The sequence below is a fragment of the Macrobrachium nipponense genome, chromosome 8 (assembly GCF_015104395.2).
Source record: "Macrobrachium nipponense isolate FS-2020 chromosome 8, ASM1510439v2, whole genome shotgun sequence".
Lineage (NCBI taxonomy): Eukaryota > Metazoa > Arthropoda > Malacostraca > Decapoda > Palaemonidae > Macrobrachium > Macrobrachium nipponense.
In genome coordinates, this window is record NC_087203.1 from 24505336 (window position 1) to 24531368 (window position 26033).

The window sequence follows — 26033 nt, forward strand, 5'->3', positions numbered from 1 at the left end:
CATCTTAGATGAGGAGGTTCACTAATTTACTGACACACACCTGTTACATAACAAGGAATTTTTAACACAGATGTGTGACATATCTCATTTTAATCTTTTTTAACGATATGATCATTTTAAAGGGATGGTCTCTAGCTGGGTGCTGTTTTCATCCGAATATCAGCCGGTATATCCGGCCATGCTAACTTCTTTAATATTAGTCGTAGAGAAAAAAAGAAAACGTCATTATGATACGTAACAAAGAGTAGGATCTGTGTCTGTCTTGATATCATGAAAATCCGGATATCTCGCAAAGCTTACTTCATTAATATGCGTTGTAAAGGCCGCGCAGTGGCTATGTAAGTTAAATTTTGAAAAGAATTCCGGTTTCTCCAGTCAAATTGATTTGCATTAATTTATTGATATTGTTTGGTTTTAATAAGATTCCCGAAATATTCAAATTTTGTCAAAATACTGAATGTATTTTTGATGCCTTTGTATCTCCTGCTGTTGAGCTTACGTTTTATAAATGATTTTTTTAAGACGTCCCTAAATAAATATTAATAAATATTTAAATTTATCTTTTATCCACGTATATGATAGATTCTTATTATGATTCACCCAATATGAAATGAAATCCTAATAATTTCAACATAAATTTAGGATGAATACCATGTTCATTAAACAAATGTATATAAGCAGCATTTAAAAGAAATAATAATGGGTTGTTTTAATAATAATGAAATTGCACAACCGCAATGCCCGCCTGCAGGCGCTAGCCGGCTGCGTAATTACTATAATATATATATATAATATATTTATATATATATATATATATATATATATATATATATATATATTATATATATATAATATATATATATATTATTATATATATATATATATATATATATAATATATATATATATATATATATATATATTTTATATATATATATATAGGTTGACAGGTAAAGGAATTAATTAAGGAAAGGAAATGATGACTAGGCACACTTTTCAAAAGCTTTTATGTTCTGCATCGTAATGAACAAAGAGCAGACCCAGAAAATAAAATGATGGCTCAGAGTCTGAATTGTAACAACTATTCAAACAGAACATTGCTCAACCTCAAAAATACGACAATTGAGGGCAAAATTGTTAATATACAGGTATGGACTGTTTGTACTGAAAAAAAAAAAAAAAATGCGCAAGTTTTGACAGGTCCATTTAGGCTGAATTCATTTTCAACTTCAATTTTTATTTTTGGAAGGTTGGGGTGGGGGGGCGGGGGCGTTTAAAAGATTGGGAGGATGGTGTGAATAATCCATCTAGATGGCCTTGTTAATGGGCCCATACAATGATCTGAAGACATGCCAAAATAGGCTTCTTATAATGGTTGTGCAGCCTTACAAAGTGGAAACGATAAAATGCCCTAAGTTAGCTGGTTTTGCCCGATAAACGCAAGTTCCCTGTGAGTATGAAAGAACAAATTTCATTTGTCATTGATAATAATAATTGTAAACGACGCTGCACTTCTTTTTTTAGACATAGAGACAAACTCAGCTTCTTGATGACTTCCAATGTCGTTTATTTATATACTTGCCCCAATTGTCAGGTGGGGAAATATGTGGGGGGCTTCTCGCCGCCTACTAAGTCAGAAATGATTGTCATCGGGGAGTTAGTTACAGAACAGGTAATAAATTAACTAATCTAGAATTTTCTAATGTATGTGATCATGCCAAAAAATGTAAACAACATATTGAATATAAACATTTTAAAATTCTCTCCAGTGCCACCTCACCTCATCAATTAGCAATAACTGAATCTTTATACATTAAGAAGCTTGCTCCCTCTTTAAACAATCAAACTACCTCCACAACACTGAACCTGTCTTGAGTGTGCCCCTGTCTCTGTTTTTGATGTCATTAGGTCCTTGGTTCCCCTCCTGAAAGGTAGCGGTCTATTTCTTGTATTCTGTCTTTTTAATATTAGATTTTTTACATTTTTTTTATTATTTTAAGACTTAATATATTTTAAAATGTAAATTTCTTAACTCTTAAGTCTTTGTAACATTTTTATATATTATAATTACGTTTTTCAGCCTTGAAACGTCAGCATGTATTATAAACGGACAAATACTAGTTCATAACGTCGTCTCCTTCAGTTCCTTATTATTTATATATATATATATATATATATATATATATATATATATATATATATATATATATATGGTTGTAGTCGGCTCTAATAAATATGCATTTGAATCCGACAGCTTTATGTATCTGTGGGCTAAATTAAACTTGAATATTGATATTGTCTAAAACGTACCATCTACCTACCTAACCTATCTATACACACACACGCATACACAAACACACACACACCACAACACACACATATATATATATATATATATATATATATATATAGTCTCATTCAAATATGATTGGGATTGGATTGAATATATAATATATATATATATATATATATATATATATATATATATATATATATATATATATATATATATATATATATATATATATATATATATATATATATATATATATATATATATATATATATATATATATATATATATATATATATATATATATATATATATATATATATATATATATATATATATATATATATATATATATATATATATATATATATATATATATATATATATATATAGTCTCATTCAAATATGATTGGGATTGGATTATAGAATTCACGCCAAAATACAAGCGCTGGGACCTACGAGGTCATTCAGCGCTGAAAAGGAAATGAGCAGTAAGAAGGTCTGAAAGGCGTAACATGAGGAACAATTGTTAGAGAGGGTGGAAGTCAGTGAGTGAAAGAGAATATGAACGGAGGTACAGAAAAGGGAATGAAACAGAACATTTAAGTACTTCTCATACATCTTGTTCAATGTTGAGTAATGTTTTCAACCAAAATATGTACTGTTTTATTTCAGGTTAAGTTTGCAGGTGTTTTAAATATAACTAAAACACTTTCTTTGAATATGACGGAATTTGTAAATTTGTAAAATTATTGGTTGCTGTAGCCAAAATAAATATTCAATAAAATATGACATAAAAGCATTGTATTAAATACCATTTTAATTATGTATGAACATTTTTTGATGAAATATGCATAAATCTTAAACAAGTGTACAGTATTCGCGTATATTTTATATGAGATAATTGAGAAAAAAACGAAAAAAAAAAAGTCCAGTCCTACCCACTACAAAATTCTTAGGTTAACCAAGGTTATCACTGCATTCATTGCATTTAATAAAAACCCAGGACATAAAATTATTTCCGCAAATTTCGATTATATAGACTGATTTTTAAGCGGATGATGTGAAAAATGTTCTAAATCATCAAAATACGTTCATTTTACAAAAGTACATATAGTCTAAGATCCGATTACAATAAACTTGAAATGAATCAAAGCAAAATTAATTCGCTGTAACAAAAAAAACTCTTGCTTTAAAGATCCTGCATTTATTCACCTTATTAAGCCGCTTTGAGGAAGCGTCAGCGCCGTCCTAAATGAGAAATTCTACCCAGAAAATAATGAGGAGTGGAGAAAAGGAAATATAACAAGAGACCCGACAAAATATACTACAACACGGGAAGGTTGCAAGGACAACACTTGGCGATACCTGGGGACTTTTATTGAGATGTTCCTCGAAATTCTTGTCCCTTGGAATGCCTTCCTCTTTGGAACTTCTTCCACTTATCCTACTTTTATCTCCAGGAAGAGACAGAGTAAAGAAATGATTCCAAGTTAGTTTTCACAATGAATTCCAATTAGGTTTATTTGATTAGTATTTGGTGTTACCACACAAGCCAATAACAATATAGATTACAATAAATCAGAAATCTAATGACTTATCCCACCTATAGAGTATTACACGACCGCAAATCTATACAATTGTGTGAATACATAAATTTAATAAATCGTGAAAAATAAATTGTCTATTTTAAAAAATAACTGCACTATACCATTTTTTTTTTTTTTACTCGGGTAGCTAAATGTTAGTATCTACGAAAACCTTTCTGCATTTCTATAAATTCCTTTGAACTCAAAAGTACAAACATACTAATTCTACTTAGGTACAACAGTGTTTTCCCACGTTCAATAAACAATTTATTGACTGCACGTTTCTGTTCCCCTTACGCCCAAACAATCCGTTTTACATACATTGTGTCCATCTTCCTCAATCTGTCCGTTCACACGCACACTCGCGCACACACACATACACACAACACACGCACACACATACACCACACACACACACACACACACACACACACATATATATATATATATATATATATATATATATATATATATATATATATATATACATATACATATACACTTTTGAGAGAGTGAGAGAGAGACAGAGGCCTGAATACATTGTCATTGAAATTAAATTCAAGTTCCCCTCTCTAATTTAGAAAACGCCCTGATAGTGACGAAGAAACAAAAAGAGGAAAGACCGGAAAAATAATAGTTTTGTGACCACAATGTGAGGGCATTCATATTATCTCCTCTGTTCTCTTTTGTATCCAAGCAATGTCCCATGATGATGTTGCTCTGGAAACTAACTGTCTCCTCTACCGAAATCACAACTACTCGTGCATGGGATGGGATAATCTTAATAGTGCAGCAGATAAAATAATTTTTTCGCTAAAATACTTTAATTAATGATACGAGCATGAAAGTTGGTACGTATCTTCTCCAAAGGCCAGTATTACAAAATGTCCACTCAAAATTCCAAAATTGTTGCCGTTTTTCAAGATGGCCGTTAGTCAAGGTTTTAACATGGGACTCGTGTGCCTCTAGTCATCTTTTTGTACATTTGTTTTGGTTGCACACATTTTAGGTAGAGTTACCAAGTAAATGTAAAATGTATTTCTATTAAAGATTTCATATAGCTTATATAAAGAAAAATGGCATCCAATATGGCAGCCAAAAACATTAAACAATCGCGCCTCAGGATTCAGTAAGCAAGGAAAAACATCTTCCTTTTCAATATAATAGTTTGCGAGTCTATACATAATTTAGGTAGTGGTTTTATCATTAGTTTTAATTTAAAATAGTCAATGTCACTGCACAACCAGGGCACATTGGTGATTTCACTGCTGTGTAACTCAGCTTGGAGTTCATGGTCAGCCAATCTTGCTTTACTTACACTATACCTAGCTTTGCTTTAGCGTAGTTTAGTGTCCCAAAAACTGTCTAATTGCCCCATATCAGTTAGCTGGTAGAAAGTATATATGTAGTTGGATGAATGACAGGGCTAGGTGTAGGGTGACCGAACCTAGTTGTTTCCCATTCATCAATGTGCATATCAGATTAAGGTGGTTAAAGGATAGTCCCTCGGCCTTAGTCAAGAGCTCATAATGGCAAGTGTAAATTCAATCTCAGGCAAAAGGAAGACCGACTGGAACAAATGTTGTCTTTGCCTGGACGACAAGAAAAATGAAGGTCTAACTTCACCCTTGGCCTCTGCACATCATAATCCTGAACATGATGGGTATGTAATGATTCCAATTAATGTGACATTTGTCCAGGAGAGTGTTGAAATACTGCTCAACTTTGACCCAGCAAGGCTGGATGAAGGCAGTAGCATAGAGGCAACACTATGACAAAAAGTGGCAAAATACCATAAGAACTGTGGTCATGTTTAATAATGCAAAACTTGACCGTGCAAGAAAGCGATCTACAGATGAATGTGTAGTGAACCACAGGAAAAGCAGCTAAACAGCGTCGAATGAGGCATGAAAAGGAAGCATGAATTTTTTTGTGACAATGTAATACCTGTATCAGATACTCGACATCTAATAACCACGAACCTCAACCGGAGATTACATGAGTGCACTCACACACTTAATGATTGTTAATTATTGGCAAACCTAGGTGCAGGTGATAGAACTGCACAAGAGCTGAAATATCATCTTGTATGTCTCAATGGCCGTTCTTCCATGCATTTACAGGTTGTGATGTGGTCTCAGCCTTTAGAAATAGAGGAAAGAAAAGAGCATGGCAAACATGGGACATTTTTCCAGAGGCCACTCCAGTTTTTTTTTCCAAACTCAGCAAATGCGCACCAACCATCGAAGATGGTGATTTGAAGATTCTGGAGAGGTTTGTGGTCCTTATGTATGATATTTCAAGCACTGTTGTAAATGTGGATGAGGCCAACTTGACTTGTTTGCCAGAAAGCAGAGACCATATGAAGCCATCCCTCCAACCAGAGCAGCTCTGATTCAACACATCAAACGTTCAGCATATCAGGCAGGTTGTGTATGTGATTTTGTGTGTGTGTGTGTGTGTGTGTATCCTAGCCCAGGAGAAAATATCTACAGCAATATCATAAAATCAAACCAAAATGTACTCCTACTGAGAAGAAATGCAAGATTATTATAAGCTAAGACGTAACACTGTGTCAGCTGGCGAGGCAGAGTCCTGAAATCCAAAGAAAGCCTCTTGTTACTTGGATCTCCATTAAACCGTGTATGTCATATGAAGACTTAATCTACCTCAAAAATCCAACCAATGAAATCTCCACTTAGATTACTTCTGCTGGTAAGCAAGCAGCTCTCGAAAGCTAAAGAATTCTGGGAAAAAAGACACACAAAGGGTCTATTTGTTTCCTGCAGTTGTTTTTATTTTCATTTATTAAAAATTCATAAATTTCCTATCTACACAGCGCAACGCGTCTAGATGGGTTTAACACATTTTATCTAATCAATATCAACAGCCACACTTAAAATTGAGATCTTTATAGCTATTGCGCTCCCCCTTCAGCGAAATCAGCTGAAGAGATACCATCTTTGCACAATAAAACCTTATCCATTTTCTCTGCCATCATTGCAAGCGCAGTTTAGATCGAAATTCCCCTTCCCATTTCTTCCCCTATATTTTTAAAAATTATATCCAAAAGATTCTCACTTTAACTTCGTTGAACAAAGAATAATTGTTACTCTTGACCCATTAGGGTTTTACGCTCTTTCTTTAATACTAAATTATTATCCCTTGTGGCTTCACGAATCATTATTTTTAGATTTAGAAACATCTAATTTAAATTGGGTCAAACTATGAATATTTCTCTTGGAGATCCAATACTCACCAAATTAGCAAATGATTTAATGATCAGCACCAGATACTACTGCATACACACATCGCTCAACCGCTGCTTTAAACGTGAGGGTTCGTCAAATATTTTTGTCGTTTTTACTCAGAAAGAAACAACTTGCAGCTTTTCAGTCTTTACAAAACAACATACTTTCATAAAATCTACTATTTTCTCTCTATACTAAAAATCCTTTATATGCAAGACCCCTGAGTTTAAATCTACACTGCCTCAAAGAGCATCGAGCCTTTCAGTTTTCCATTTGCTTATAATACACACACACATACATATATCTCCATATATATATATATATATATATATATATATATATATATATATATATATATATATATATATATATATATCTATCTATATATATATATAAAGATATATATAGATATATAGATAGATAGATATATATATATATATATATATATATATATATATATATATATATATATATATATATATATATATATATATATATATATATATATATATATCTATATATCTATATATATATCTATATCATATATATATATATATATATATATATATATATATATATATATATATAGATAGTATATAGATATATATATATATATATATATATATATATATATATATATATATATATATATATATATATAGATAGATATATAGATATATATCTATATCTATATCTATATATAGATATATATATATATATATATATATAGATATATATATATATATATATATATATATATATATATATATATATATATATATATATATATATATATATATATATATATATAGAGAGAGAGAGAGAGAGAGAGAGAGAGAGAGAGAGAGAGAGAGAGAGAGAGAATTGTGCATCTTTTAATAATATGTCGAAGCCAAATCAAGTACTTTCTTTGGGTAGATTGCCTTGAAGTACGTTCTATTTGCAAATGCTTCTCCCACTAGCCTGTGCAGGAGTGTGTTCATTTCCATACAAAAGAGATTACGAAATATATTCTCAGCAAAGAAGCATAATAGATAATCCTGTGGAGTAAAGGACTGTCGTCATGACCGCGTTTTGAATGTGACCCAAATGCATTGTGGTGAGAACTGGCTGCAACCAACAGAAGGTTAATTGTCTTTTCTTATGAAATCTTGAGTTCCTCGCTGGCCGAGTGGTTTTCGAGCTGGGCTGCCAATCCGGTGGTCCGAGGTTCGATTCCCGACTAGGTCAACACGGAATCAGAGAAATTTATTTCTGGTGATAGAAGTTCATTTCTCGATATAGTGTGGTTCGGATCCCACAATAAGCTGTAGGTCCCGTTGCTAGATAACCAATTGGTTCCTAGCCACGTAAAAATATCTAATCCTTCGGGCCAGCCCTAGGAGAGCTGTTAATCAGCTCAGTGGTCTGGTAAAACTAAGATATACTTTTTTTATGGAATCTTGACATGAAACAATGAGACCTGAAACGTAACAACGGGAGATTGTGCTTTTCATCGATTCATTTATTTCTTGTTGTTCTATGTAAGCGATGCCGACCATGGAAGGAATTATTTCAATGTCTGGATTACTGTTGATTCGCTTCGGTTTTTTTATTGTGATTGTTTTTGATGCTAATCACATTAATGCAAACTTGTAAAGGCAAATTTAATACTGCGGATATAAAATGTTTTCTCGAACAGAAGCGAAAAATAAAAGACAGTAAACGCTTCTTGAGTTATCTTAAATCAATTTTCTTATTGCACCAAGGAAGGGCTGAAGAACCTTTGGAGAAAACGATTTGTGTAGATGTGGCGACTCCTTCTGAGAAGTATGGTCGTGTGAATGTGAATTGGACATATAAATCTTATAGCAAAGAGCCAGAAGTGAACAGTTTTAATAAGATGCCTTTCTTCAAGAGCCACATGAACAAATAAGGGAATAATGCTTCCAGTCAAGTGACTATATACGGAAAAGTGTATGATGCGTCTGGATTTAGTGATGCAATGGTTCTGGATAATTCCGTACAGTGACCTCGTCACCTCACCTATGCTGAAATACCACATCACTTAATGGTCAGGTAAGACTCAAATTTTTACTTTACTCACAGCTGGCCACAGCAAGGATATTTAGTGAAGTGCTGGAATTCTAAGAAAATACATAATAAAGTACGGTTTCCCTTGAGAGTACCGGTTAGTTTTAAAAACGAGAATGCTATTCCTTGTTTAGCTTGTATGAATTCTAGAAACGAGTACGGGCTGCGCCATTAGCAAGAGCCTGTGCCGGTATGAGGCTAGGTAATGCTGTAACGACAACGACGGAAATAAAGGGAATAATTAATCATATTGAGATAATGACGACAACTGTAAAAATGATGACTCGGTATATCAATTTCTGGATGAAGATTTATTACAGTATTTGCATGGACGAAAACTTCATGACAAGGATATTGTTCACACATCGCACCTCAAATACGTGGAAACAGACGTCCTAGAAATAAAAAGAGGTGGTTTTGAAGGGTCATGTCAACTCGGGAGGTAGGTGAAAGAGAGAGTGCCGTTGAGAGGTATGGAATTCAAGGAGAGGATCAAGTCTTATCGAAATTTGTTTCGGAGCATTGAATGATTTTAGAGAACATCCACACTGATCTTAAAGAAGAGACACTATTGAAGAATAGTCTGTCATCCTACATTGTTAGTATAAAGTCTATGTAGTGAAAAGTTTAATAATGAAAGACAGTGAAGATGGTTGACGATATGGATTCATGTTTGCTATTAAGTTAAAGTAAAAATTAAAAATACAATAAGCGTCAAAAGTGAGGCTACAAATTTCAAAATTAATCGTACTTCTTTAGAAACGGTCGTGGGTTGTCAGTTAGTACATTTAATTCCAATTATTGGCATCCTCTTTATCTGATAATACGTAACAGTGATTAACTGTAGAACCACAGACGGTATTTCCCCAGTGAATGGTCAGTGCTAGTTCAATAATTGCTTATTAAAAGAAAAGAAAAAGAATTTCCCAGTAGAAACATCTGCGGCTCTCAATATGTGATATCGAGTGTTTACCAATGACTGGCAGAGGAACCGAGTGCATAAGCATTGGCCTAATGTGATTTGTAAATTAACTTTCTACTTTTATAGCGTTATATCAAAAGTTATTATGATTTATTCTGATAAAGCACAAAGAAGTTTAGCATCTGATTAATTTAAATATAAATAAGAAACAAGTTGGTGTGAGAAAAAAAAATCGAAATCCAAGTTATAAGCGCGTTTAGCATTGCCTACATGGTTAGGCGGCTTTGGCCTATTTCGATAATCAAGGAAATATATTTTCCAGCTTGTAAGTTAATAATTTCATCGAATTTCTAAAATGTGCAAATTTGTGCATGTGGAATTGCATTCAGGGTCGCACCAAACAAGAATTTTCGTGGGTTTCCACCTTTATTTTTCAGTGCATAAGTGAGACTATTCTTGTCCATACGATCCAGAGTGTGAATATGTTTGGCGAGCATTATTTTAATTCGAGTATCTCCTGTTATGCTTTCTCTCTCTCTCTCTCTCTCTCTCTCTCTCTCTCTCTCTCTCTCTCTCTCTCTCTCTCTCTCAGAACCTTTTTATCTAGTCAGGAATAACCAGAGGCCTGTTTTAAGAATCGAGCACTAGGCCTATTGGTCATGCTTGGGCGCTTCTTTATATATATATATATATATATGTAAGTGTTTACATAATAAAAATATGGAATGTTAGTCCATATATATAAAAGACTAAAACTAAACGAGGTTCTAATATGCCAGGATGCTTGCAGGAATGTGATCAGACTAGAGACGCTAAAGATGACGTATACAATAAAATTAGGCTAAGATAACATGCCGTCACCTGTAGTCGTTCAATTGTTTATAAACTTTAGTCCAAGCTTCCTGCTTGAGACAAACACCGTGACCTATAGCTCAAGCGGCCTACGTGATCTGTAGCGTGTCTCATTTTGTATGTATGTTCATATGTTCGAACTACTGTCTGTTCCTTCATAACTTGTAACAGAGATGGTAGACAAGCAGAACAGAGTTAGCTATCGTCATTAGAAGACCTGTATCTCTTTACCTAAGCTTTATCATGTAGAGAGAACAGAAGTAGCCATCATCATTGGCAGAAGCGATCAAGCTATCGTTATTAGAAGACTTGTACAATCATACCTGATCTTCACCATGTAAAACTTCAGAAGAATATATATATTTTTATACTTCGTGTTTTCTACAAGAACCTCCTCACCATGAGTTTAACACATCGTCGTCAAAAACAACAAGAAGATAATCCCGACTTCGTAAGTGATCTACAAACCCCAAGACACTCCATTGAAGATGGAAGTGCAATACCAACCGACTTAGCGTAAAATTATCGCAAGTCTAACATTACCTCATAGGGCGCCTTATTATACAAGGCAACAGCCCTAAAAGTGGTGGCAAGCGTACCAGAAGGACTCGACAACTTCTCCGAAGATAAAACAGAATAATAAATCATGAAGTCAACGACGACGAAAGCAGCAGATTCTTCAAGCAACCTAGTATCATCGTTTAGTGAGCGACTTCAGAAAACAACAAGAACTTCACCGACAACGAAAAGCAAGAGATTCTTCAAGCAACTTAGTATCATCGTTTAGTGAATAACTTCAAGAAACAAAACCGACGTGTCTTTTTCCTACGGCAACGCAAGCTTCGTCTCTCATTAGAATCATTCAAGAAAACATCGTTAGTGAGCGTTTCCGGCACTTCAAGAAACAAACCGAACGCGTCTGCAGCATCGGATCTTTCAAGGGCTCGAATCATCGAAACAACGCGCACGGGGGAAACTGAAGCCAAACCAGGTCATCTGCTAAATAGAGAAGGAGGACCAAGGCCGTGTGTCGTTATCGGAACACCGTGACTTCCCACAAAAGCAAGCTAAGTACAATTTTTATTCATTTGGAGTAACTTTGAGTGTTTCCTTTGCAGGTCGAATTTCGTTATTCCTGTGGCTGAAGTTACGAGACATTCTTAATCTACTTTTTACAGAAATTATCTACATCATTGAGATTTCGCTACTGCGAGTTTTTTATCTTTGAGTGTCTGTTTCCAGAAGTTCTACTGAAATATCATAATCATATACTATGTTAATTTTATCATTTTGGGTGATTATTAATCCCTTACGTAACAAATCATATTAAACAGTGAATATGCGTTTACGCAGTGGACGTCTGTATTTATACAGATGCATGGATAGGGTCGTTAAGCACCGTAGTGATTAGAAAGCACACAAAAAACAAGTGGAACACCCGTACAAATCTATATAAATTAGAGGTAACACTATTTCGGGTCATGACAATAAATGCTCCTTTGCAAAGTCCCGATCACAGTGTTTTAGCCTTGAGGTTTTTTGAGTTATATAAAATATCGAACCTCAATGACTCAACTTAACTTTTAAAATATGGCTGGATTGCAAGGAATAACATGTCTGTAAAAAACTTTCATCAGGCTAAATGCGCTGACCAGGATCCCTCACTATTTCAAATTTTAGCAAAGAATGAAGTACAAACATTTAATATTGAATGCAGTAGTGATAACTTGTCTTAATAGTAATCGCTCAGTTCCTAATAGTTCGTCATTCATTGCTTTATACGTAACCAGCAACATAATGCTAAAAACACACAATACGTTGCCGATGGTAATAAAGAGAAGGATCCTAAAATTATAACAAAAAGAAATAGAAACAGTAGCCCGTTCAGAATCAAACAAGCAAACTCGGTTACTGTGTCACCTAGTCAAGCGGTCAAGGTTAGTTAAATCTGCCGAGTGTTCAAAGCATAGCAAATTCCACACAATAAGCGACTCTAGCAGAGTGGGGAAAAGCGATGTTAGTTCATACATGCCAATATCTTTTTGAATTAAAAAGTATTTTTCCTATGAAACACACGACCGTATAAAGTAATCAGAGTAGGTTTTCGGTTTTTTTTTTTTTAATACGTAAGTTATTATAAGTAGTGGTGGATAAAGCCCGACTGTACGTGCCGTAAAAATTAGAATATCTTGTTTATTCCTTTAGTACACGTAATATCCTGTATTTACGGACTCACCGTCTGTTGTTCGAACTTCCCTAATGAGAAGTCCGGATAAGCGAGCGTTTACAGATACCTCTATAGTTATAAAAAACATTGATCTGTATCTAGGGGTATACAAAACATTATCTTACATCCTGCAAAATAAGGCGTGTTTATCAAATGAAAATCCTATAAACCTTCAAACATATTGAAATCCGTTTGAACAAAAAGAGACAGTTAATCAAATAATAACTTATATAGAGGAACTATACATTTGTCTCATAAATCGTAACATTGTTCAAATGACCCAACAGAATTCTCCCACAACCGCAGTCGCAGTTTGCACGCAAAATCTCGAGAAACATGCACCCTCGAATGTCTTAGTGCATGTAAAAAGACTTTGCTGGGAAATGAAATTTTAATCCTTCCCGACACTCTGAAATATAACGATTTCCGCGAACAAAGCCCTAGACACGGTTGACTCGCAGCAACAGGTTAATCTAGTAATCCACAAAACCTATACATATAAATATCGCATTTTTTTATTGTTGCTAATTTTTAATCACGCCAATCAGTCGTAGATGAATCTCCCTTATACTCTATCTAAACTAATATCCGTAAAGTCATTCAAGCAGAGGTGATTCAGCAGAAACTTTTTTTTTATCTTTTACCTGAATACCAGGAAGTTTCTCCACTAGCTAGTGATCTCTGGGAGAAAAACGGATGTCATTGAAAACAAAATACGGTCTAAGGACAAACATAAAGCTATATACGTACCTTCGCATAGACTCTCAATGAAATTTCAAAATAGAGATAAATGACGAAGTTGAAAAATGTTAGTAATAGGAGTCATTAGGAAATCAAATAAGCCCATATAATTTTTCCCTCAAATGTCATGCCATAAAAGATCGGACTTGGCGTATCTGCTAGATTCTGTCGCTTAAACAAGGAAACGACTCCCGATAGTTTCCAGTGCGATGTACCGACGACATCTTATCTCTGTTAGGTTAGAATAAATTTTTTTTTCACCAACTTGGACTTACTTAAAAGCTTTTACCAGATACCATTACCTAAGTGATTGTACCTCATACTCCGTTTTCAGCACACTCAGGGGACATTACCAATTTTTACGTATGCCTCCAGCTTACGTTGCGCCCCAAGTACAATATAGTGTTTGGAGACTTTTAGGGGATACCCTACATGCCTATATGGATGATCTTGTAATCTTTTCTAATACCTTAGAAGTACATTCACATAAACTAGAGCTAGTGCTACAGAGACAAAGACAAATAATCTCAGAGTAAAATATCTAAATGTGAGTTTTTAAAAACCGAACATGTTTATCTAGGTTTTATGTGTCTAGTCAAGGTCTTAAAGTAGTCCATGGTAAGGTGTCGGCTATTCATAACTTTCCGGTACCTATTAACGTAAAAGGGGGATACAGCACTTTTGCGCTGTAGTGGGTATTACAATCGTATGTAAATATGTAACTCTTCCATCATGACAGCTCCTTTAACAGATCTTACGAAGAAGAGCGTAGATTTATTATGGTCTAAAAAGTATCAACAGGCGTTCGATATCTTAAAAGCGGAATAATGCAGCTCACCTAACTTAAAAAATCCCTGATTTAAATAAGGAATTTTTTTTATTGCAACAGACGCCTCAGACCAAGGGGTAAGAGGGTATTACTTCAGTAATATGATAAACAGTTCTTCCCTATAGCTTTTTATTCACGTAAACTAAAGCCCTTTGAAAGTAAATATGCAGTAATAGGCAAGGAAGGGCTAGGTATCTTTAACTCACAAGGTACATTTTAAGTTCACAATCTATGGCTATCCTGAAAAAGTCCTTACTGAACATGAGTCCTTTACCGAGTTTTTCAAAGGCTTTAATCACAGTCCAAAAGGAACTCGGTGACAAATGATCATTCAGGTCTTTGGAGCCAAGATAAGATATCTACCTGGGAAAGCTATTATCATAGCTGACGCATTATCCCACAATCCCGCACCATACTGCAAAGAACCATTAATTAGATTAAAAGATATAGAAACATCCGTGCCTATTGTTAAAACCATATCTAAACAAAAAAATTCCTTAACCCAAGAGATCGCGAGCATTGAATATCTGGGTTGGAGCGCAGAACTGTTACAAACTGAACAAAGCAAGAGTCAACAGACATAACCAAAACAATAAACACTTCGAACGGAAACAGAGTCAGCAGCAATAAGCAAACAATAAACACTTCGGACGGAAACAGGGTCAGCGGCTAAGCAAACAATAAACACTTCGAGCAGAAACCCTAAAGCAAAAGTATATTTAAAGTATGTGTATCAGAATTATATAAACAAATGTAGTATTATATGTAGGTTCGTGACGAGGAAAACCCAAAGAACACAGCAGGTGACTAACGACCAGGTAGTAGTAATAATCTCTTTCATACCAATCGTCCTAAACTGGTTGCATTCAGTCATCCAGGGTTCCCTACTATGTCACAGAAAGCCAAATCACTATTTTACTGGCCTACAATGCTTACAGATATAAAAAGCACATAACTAATTGTAACACGTGTCATGAAAACAAGGGATACACTAAGACACCTGTCAGTTTAGGGGCCTATCCTGTGCCAAATCAATCCTTGAAAGAATATACTTAGAATTATTAACAGAATTACGAGTCTGACAGAGGGAATAAACACTTCTTAGTGTTAATAGTTCCTTGACACGTTATATAGAAGTAATAGCACTAAAAACAAACACCGCAATTGAGTGCATTAGGAATATTTATGAGTGCTAAATCAGTAAACATGGAATTCAACACATGATAATGTGACTCGGGTGGTGTAAATCAATAATAATCTCCTTAACTCGCGTGTGAATTCCTTTCCATTAAGAAAACCAATAATATATTTTATCACCCCGAGTCAATCGGTTTGGTAGAATAACGGATAATTAAATAGGAAGTGTCAATGTCTTACGAGTTACAACTCGTGATATTGGATCCGAACTGGATTATAGCGGTTCTCGCGGTTTTAAATACCTTTATCATTCATATCTTGATACCGCAAGTAGCCTTATACGGTACGCCGCTAGAACACTTTTCCACATATTCAAGCCAACCATTAATTTATCAAATATATATAAAAAAAAATATATAAATAAATAAATAAATATAAATAAAATAAAATATGGATACAAGTGGAGTCAATATAATACACTCCGTAAGAAGTCGGAAGGGTTACAAATTATAATAAAAAGGAATCACGATAAAATCAATAAGCAAAAACGTAAACCATAGATTAATTAAATATCCAAATATATATGCGTAAAGATTTGAACTCTAACTTAACGCTTTAGTATGACAAATAAGCTAAAAGTTCAAACACATATCCAAAACCTACTGACATATTGTCTGTCCCGGTGATTTATATTCGTAGTCAATGAAAAAAAAAAAATAATAATAAATAAATAAATAAATAAATAAAATAAAATAAAAGAGATTTTAAAGTCAGGAAGTCTAGAAGTGAAAATGTTATCTATGAAATAATCCTATATGAATCTTATACAGGGCTAATAATGTATATAGAATTTGTATGGAAACCTTTTTTCATTAGTTTGAATAAGGAATATTTAATTTAACATATTTACAATCATGCAAATTTCCAACATGTTCAATTTTGGTACTGTTTTTTTTTTCAGGCATTCTTCTCGTGTGGGTCGAGTATTAAAAAAAAAAAAAAAAAAAAAATTATCCTAAAGTCGTATTTATTACAGCAAGTAACGTAACTCTTAAGCTGATGACGACGTCATCGGTTCTAGAAGGTCTGTCGCGTTTGCCGTATCAGCATTGATTCCTTTAACCTCAAATATCTGCTTGCACAGGCTTCATCTCGCGCTTGCAAAGCAGATTGACTGGAGAAAGGAATGCTTAGCCCGAACTTCTCATGGGCAAGGCAGACGTGTCTATCCGTATGCGCAATGCAACTAAGGAGTTGCAATCATTTTAAAATTAATAAACAAAATAAGCAAATAGAATTTCTATAACAACAAAATGAATTAATTTTTTCTGAACCTCATAGACATTTAGAAGTATCAAGATATGTATATGAAATATTTACTTGCAACATTAGCCTATTACAATTCAAGTAAAACATTCATGGGAAAATGTCACATTTTCTTGAAAAAACCCAAAGTTTATTTAGAAATTAGTTACATAGTGGGTTTTTTTCGTTGCATCTCCTACCTATTAATAAAGTTTTTAAAAATTAACCTCAGAGGATGCGCGCGAGAAAATTGAATATGAAAGTTAGGGCACATAGGATCAGATTTTATCACAACTTAATTTCAGTTAGCATAGAGAAATACAGAATCATGATTAATATTCTCTTTGACTCTTATGTTGCCTGGCAATCTTACAAATAGCTCCGTTTTCCACTTCTTTGTCTAGTAATTTACTACCAGTAATATCGAATTTTCTTTGGGATTCGTATTGATATCTGTTTATTGTTTTTAATTATGGATATTTTTACAGTCATCATAGACCTGGATAGGTTCACTCATTGTTAATGCCATGGATAAAAAAGTTTGTACAGCAGACTCTTTTGAATTCCAAAATATCAGCGAATTCATGTGGGTTAAGTCTGGTCTAAATGGCTCTCTTCCCTCCCCTGTATTTGGATGTCGTCTGAATTTACTTTGCCCTTGTGACAAGTATAATTTCACTTGCAGGCTGATTAATGGAACCTGTTACAGTATCCTGCAGTACGAGAGTTTCACATCGCAACTTCAAAAAATCGTTCGTCGCTGCGGACGACGGCAGTCGAGTAACAACCGCCTACAATGTGAAAGGAATAAGCACCATCATGGACTTCTTCGACCGACACCGTATCTCGTCGTTAATCTCGTTTTAATGCGGAACGCTCCAGCGACTGTCGGAAATCGACTACAAAAGGGACATACTTCCGACAATTACGACCCGAAGGATATTCAACTCTACTTTGCTGGCGAAGGACTCGTGCTAAGGATGATTTATTCATCGCGAACGTAATCGTGTAGCTTAGGATGCAGAGAATAAGTATGAGCGCAAAATAGAACGTTGGACCCGCCCAGGCAAATTTTCCCCTTGTTTTAACCCTGTGAAATTGGCCGTTTCATTTGGCTATAGGTGGTTGTCTGGAACTGTGTAATGGACGAAAAGTTGTTCGTACGCTAGTTAAATGTGAAGTAGTATAACCTCGGTCATGTATCCTATATATATAAAGTATCATGTATCCTATATATATAAATATCATAAATAACGGAATCAAAATATATCTTTGCGTGTACGCAATAGGAATCTATTTAAAGTGCACATATATTAATCATAATTATATGAATCCATATACATATGTATAAACAAATCAGGTAGCCTATAATCAATCTGTTACCTTTTATCTTACCAATATCTGCAGTTATATATGAGTTAGTATATTGATTAATGAATCAGATATATAACATTTAGCATAAAAATCAACGAATCAATCAGCATAAACATTAATAATTTTATCAATTCATATATGAAATTTTTTATCAGTTAAAATATGATTTTTATCATGTTAATCTTCATTCTATGCAATTATCAGAGTACATTAGTATTTTCTGTAGCATAAGTATCTTAAAGAGATGAAGTGAAAAACTGTATCAGTATATATCACGTGATCACTATTATTTACGAATATTATATGCATATTAGGTCTAATATTTTATTACTTGAATCTGTATTTGTGTACACCATGAATTTTTTTTACTTATAAGTACTTTCTATTTTCACATAGTGTCTGTATCACACTCCTATAAGTCAAATGCAAGTCAAGCTTGAGTAATATTCAGTGGTTGGTTTTGGTAGCTGACCGAGCTAATGTAAGTGTTTACATAATAAAAATATGGAATGTTAGTCCATATATATAAAAGACTAAAACTAAAGAGGTCAACCAGATTGCTTGCAGGAATGTGATCAGACTAGAGACGCTAAAGATGACGTATACAATAAAATTAGGCTAAGATAACATGCCGTCACCTGTAGTCGTTCAATTGTTTATAAACTTTAGTCCAAGCTTCCTGCTTGAGACAAACACCGTGACCTATAGCTCAAGCGGCCTACGTGATCTGTAGCGTGTCTCATTTTGTATGTATGTTCATATGTTCGAACTACTGTCTGTTCCTTCATAACTTGCAACAGAGATGGTAGACAAGCAGAACAGAGTTAGCTATCGTCATTAGAAGACCTGTATCTCTTTACCTAAGCTTTATCATGTAGAGAGAACAGAAGTAGCCATCATCATTGGCAGAAGCGATCAAGCTATCGTTATTAGAAGACTTGTACAATCATACCTGATCTTCACCATGTAAAACTTCAGAAGAATATATATATTTTTATACTTCGTGTTTTCTACAAGAACCTCCTCACCATGAGTTTAACACATCGTCGTCATAAACAAGAAGATAATCCCGACTTCGTAAGTGATCTACAAACCCCAAGACACTCCATTGAAGATGGAAGTGCAATACCAACCGACTTAGCGTAAAATTATCGCAAGTCTAACATTACCTCATAGGGCGCCTTATTATACAAGGCAACAGCCCTAAAATATATATATATATATATATATATATATATATATATATATATATATATATATATAATATTATAATGTGTAATATAGAAATCCCCAAAAAAACTCATCACTTACGCAAATTCACTCTTAAATTTCACTGTTGGAGTTACGATTGTGGGTAGAGGTAGAGGCAGAGGAGGAAGAGGGTTGGTTGGGGTCTGTTGTCTTCCGACTTAACCACGTGGTGATTTTACTGGTGTTCTGGTTGCTTTCGACCGCCTTTCTTATTTTTTAATATAGCGAGTGTTTCCCAAGTGCAAGGCCTGGTCCTGGTGTCGGTCTTCATGGTTTTATCTCTGCCTAAATAACAGACAATGGCCCTGCATTGTAAGCCTTGCTATGCCCGGAACAGGCCTAGTCAACTGAAGGTAGCTTCAGCAAGAGCCTTTCTCGGAAATGGTGTTTTATGCTCGGTTTCACATGCTATCTTTCGCTCTCTTTTTTGCTCTTTCTCTCTCTTTTGCTCTCTTTCTCCTCTATTTTGCTCTCTTTATCTCCTTGAAGAATTTTTGTTCACTTTATTTTGCTTTCTTTTGCTCTCTTCTCTCCCTGAAGAACTTTTTACATTTATTTTTGGCTTCTTTCTCCTTATGTTTGGATATCTAGATGGTTGTAAAAATGATTTTCCACTAATGAGGTTTTATTATCATGAGCTTTATAAATTCGTGCTTGGTTTACCACAATCTTTCAACTTGTTTAGTAGGAATACGTTAAAAACTATCATCTTTGAATCTTGCTCTCGCCTATCGGGTCCTAGAAGTTAAAATCAGAATTGCCAACCACAAACAGCTTCTCTATTGAATCTAGGTGCAATCATGGTTGATTATGTTTAATGTTACAGAGATTTTCCATTTATATTCTATTGATACTTGCATAGTTTTATGCATCTTCGCTAAAATAAATAGTTATATGATTAATGCTTACTAAAAAAATCCATCATAATTGAATATGTTTTCGAGGATGAATCTATATCAAATCATCTAGTTTTTTTCTGTGTAAAAAATCCATTAGAATATAGATAATATGAATGCTAACACCACAAGGTAGTGGTTACAAAGAAATAACATTCCCTGTAGGTCTCAAGTGTAAACAAAAAAGGTCCAGCTCATAATAAGTAGAAGTAGGAGGCGCTATGGAGGGTGTTATTCAGGATTAAGATGAAAGTTTGGGGGTCAGCTAATTAAGGTGAGTAGCTGTGCAAGTAATAATGTAATGGACAGGAGATAATTAAGTAGCTCTTTCTAACACGATTTTCTTTAAATCAATAAGAAAAGACCTTGGAATCTTTAGATCACATAAAGATCCATCGTACGAGAGAGAGAGAGAGAGAGAGAGAGAGAATGTGCATGGTTACCTGTGTAATGATAAATGTTAGTAATAGTTTCAAGCATTTAGTCGCCTCTGCTATGATATTGAAATTCAAATACGAATGTAACGTCATACCTGCATTGAGGAGGAAAGGCTGCTTTAGTGCAGAACAAGATTCTCCAGAATGGTATACTCCAATTCGAAAAGAGATAGTAGAGAAAAAATAACTATATATATACATATATATATAATATATATATATATATTATATATATATATATATATATATATATAGATATACACAATTATATACACCAATGTATGTACACACACACATTATATATATATATATATATATATATATATATATATATATATATATATATATATATATATTAATAATAATATATATATATATATATATATTTATATATATATATATATATATATAAACATATTGAATTATGGATAAATCTAAAGAGCTAACAACCTCCACATGAGTAGTAGTTTCCAACACAAAAAACAGGAGACTAATTGCGTGACTATCACCTCTATACAAAATGGCCCATTTCCTTCTATCTTCCATGCACCCTCTCGCTTCCTGAATGTTGAGGCCCTTATTTTCTAATACCTATTTCACCTTATCTAGTCATTCCTGTGTAGGTTTATTCTCCGAACAGTATAGTTACACTATTGTTCGACCTACCATCCTCCGTTCTTCCAACAGACCAAAAATCTCAAAACTCTCCAACCTAACCTTCCACTGATATTAACACTTTTACTCCCTAAGTATCTCTACATTTCTAATCCTTTTCGGCTCCCATCTGTCATACTCATTCAGTATTCACTATTTAATCAAATGGAGTTGTTTCTAGAATTCCTTCATGAATTCTAACTCTGGCTTCCACAGACATTCTTAGTTTCTTCCTAACCTATTCTAAACACTGAAAAGTTGAGCCTTCATAACCTTCGTATTTTTCCCCATGGCAGCTTGATATTATTTTTTGTCTGAGTTGCAAGGCAAGACAGGCAAAGATGAGGCTTTTTAGTAAATAAAAGAAAAAAAACTGGAGCATCTGAAATGAATTATGTGTGCAGTTCATACGCGGAATATGCAAATGACAGAGAGGAAATTTCGTATAAAAATCTATTTTCCAAAAGGTCAACGTGATGAAAAGAAGCACCAGCGTGTTTTAGAAGCTTGATGATTTTCTAAGACAATGCAAACAAAGACACTTTCTAGTATTGTATGGTGTATTACTATTAAAATAAAATACGGAGATATGTTCATGGGATGTACCCGGAAGAGGATATTAACTTGAACATTTGTCTTTCTTATAACGTGGTTATCCAATGTAGTTAATTCAACTCTGGATTTTATGACAAAATACAAAGTATGAAGTAACGACTTTATCAAATTTATCATTCTCTCTTGTTGACAATTTATAGACATTTCTTTGATAGCTAACAAAATACAGTCACAAAAGAGACAAAGAAAAAAAAAAAACTTAATGGCTCACCCTTTAGCTACCCTGGATTCCTAACCCAATATCCTCACTAAAAGTGTTCCTTTCATTGGCATTTCACGCCCGAAATGCCATTTCCTTTTTCTTTTGTGAGTCATGTCCAGAATAGAAAAAAGATCCACATATAGTCTGAACCTGGCTTTTTTTCCTCCCCTCGACCGAAGGGGAGTGAATGAGAGAGCAATCACTTTAAATAAAGGAGTGGAATTTTATTTTGTTCTTAATTGAACAAAGCGTCCTTATTACCTAATGAGACAATTATTGTTAAAAGAAATTGAATCACATATAAACGATTTTCTATTCCTTTAAGGCTTTACCGTCAGTCATTTCAAATTGGTGGCCATGCACAGTATGCAGCAAAAGTCGAGCGAATTTTTTTATTTTTGTACTGGACAAGCGTTGTTTTATTTGTAACGTGTTTGTATGAGAGGACAAGTTGGTCACTTGTTACGTAGAATCTTATCACTGTAATATAGTGGATCGTTAAAAACAATAATATTTCAGAACGAAAACTAAATACGTTACTGTAGCATGAATCCCTCGGCTCACCATGATAGAATATAGTGAAACTGAAAGAGGATGTCGCGATGGAGTGAAGAAGGAAAGTTAAGCAGAGCATAGTCTACTCATAGAAATTGATGCATTTGTGATATGAGTTCAAAGTTATTACTTCTTTTCGCTTTCGCGGTGTTTCATATAAAACATGATTTTGATACTTGCAATAAGTTATTACAAGTCATAGCTTAGGCTATAGCCAAGGCTACATGGGTCTAGTCTCCTGCAGGGTTTCTTCAGTTTGAAAGAAAAAATAATTAAATAATATATATAAGCGCTGTGGTGAGTAATCTTCGCTAACTTTTTATTATTTTACTTTTACTTTAGGAATAGAAGGCTATAATCAGTTCGGACATTATCGGCACACCTAATGTGTGCAGACTCTGCATAATGGCAACAACAACGTATTATAAATAATAATAATAATAATAATAATAATAATAATAATAATAATAATAATAATAATAATAATAATAATAATAATAATACCATCCAGTCGAATTAGAGGACTGTGATACCTCAAGAAAATAATAATAATAATAATAATAATAATAATAATAATAATAATATAATAATAATATTAATAATAATAATATGATTCTGGCCTATAGGCCTATGCCACTGGCTTCACAACGTACTAGGATATATTTCAGATAGGAACAATATATAGTTGTGTCAAATCTTTCTAACTTATAAGACCATAAAGCAGGACTTGCAAAATTCTTCCACAGTCTTGGCATGTTATACTTTCGTCATTATTTTCTTCATTAGCCTAAAGGCTTATAAGAACAATATAAGCAGCATTTGGATGGTACCTGAGAACTTGCAGAAGAGTATTGTACATCTGACCCAATTACAAAAAGCGATTCAAAATAAATATAAGAAATGGAAATGCTTATGAAATGAACAGAAAGAACACCGACAACATCAGGATGTCACCACACACACACACACACACACACACACACACACACACACCCCACCCCACATGTTCTCGAAGTCACGCAGACTTGAACTTAAAGGCCATTTGAATTAGGGCTAGTGGGTTTCATTGATCCTATGTAAATCAATCTCTCTCTCTCTCTCTCTCTCTCTCGACTTTGTACAGTTCTAACAGGTATATAAAATTTGTGTGGAGTTTCATTAAAATGTTTAAGTTAGATTTCATACGTAGAATCTGATTACAAGTCTTACTGCAACGGTCGCGTCGTTTTAGTATACTAAATAAAGGACCTTCGAAGAATATCCTTTGTTTTTATCGAGATGCGAAACCTTTCAAAAATAAATGAAACTGTTAGGACCCATAAAGCGTCATGGCCAGAGGAAGTATTTTAGGACACTTTACATATCAAATGTATGATTGTAACACAAACATTGCGTTGCTGTATGATGGCATAACGGCCATTATATTCAGGTCCATACTAGACTCAGTCTTTTATAGATGATTAAGTACAGCTTTCACGCATTTTGATACGAGTCTCATCGTGCATATGGTGTCTTTTACAGGTGATTTTCTGCGTTGATTTTGAGGGGCCCTCTCTATTGCTCGGAAATATTCTGTCATGTTATGGTTCTAGTTATTTTATACTACTAACCATTTTAGACCCGATATGGCATCATTTTTCGGGAATATCTTCAAGGCTATTTGTCGGACAGGTGTGACATTCTTACACAATGTTTACAACACTCCACCGTAATTTATAATGGTATTGTAGGAGTTCGTTTTTTTTTTTTTTTTTTTTTTTTTTTTATGATTGTATGGAGTTTAATTAAGTTGTAGTCAAACACTTGAGCTAAGGTTCAGTTCCCTCCTTTCCCCACCAACAAACTTACCCCATCCCCCTGGCATACCCATCCTATTATCATCTCTCCCCCCTCCCACCCCCTGCTCCTCTTCTCTCTGTCTCTCTCTCTCTCTCTCTCTCTCTCTCTCTCTCTCTCTCTCTCTCTAAACTGCGCACTGGGAGATTTAAAATCTTACACAGTTATTCTCTATACCACCTGTCTTTGACAATTTCACGATTGAAGCCATTCGACCTTTTGCACATACAACGTCTGCTGCAAAAGAAAACTTCACTCTTGTTACCCTGACCGAAGAGCTAAGGAGGGCTGATATTATTCCCAGTGAGACTTCGGAGACAGCGAGATGACGTGTGCTGTACGACATGGGATTCCGGTAGAGGGCATCAAAGAGAAAAATGTCTGCGCGAAAAGTCCCTTGATATTGTATGCCGACGCAACGAAGCTCTTCGATCACTCCAGCATTACCGACATGGAGGAAGACAGGTCGTGTAGGTTAGAAGAAGCAAGGCTATGTGTAACCACCCAGATTTGGGAAGGTGCCGTTCGGCGAACCATGAAGTTTGAGGAGGATTACTGGTCCGCTGACAATATCCATGACAATGTGGAACCCGTCATTGTCACTTTTGACTGTAATGATGAGGATGAGCTATTCATTGACAGCGATGACTATTAATATGAAATCTACGAATTCTTGTGTGTTTCATTATCCATTAATTCTATACCTAATATTAATTATTTTACAATTTTCCTGACACCATCCAACTGTAGAATAATTATGACCACTGCCCAATCTATCTCACCACATTATAAGAACAATCGAACAACAGGTGCAGAAAAGTGACCTCACTCACTACCTAAGATCATAAATATAATTCCTCAGACAATTCTTCGGCATCACAGTAGAATGAGGTTGAACATCATAATGGAGCTCAACAACCACCCAACTCATTGTTGTGAGATACACATTTGAGTTATAATGTGGCAAAATCATATGATGATATAATAGTGTACAA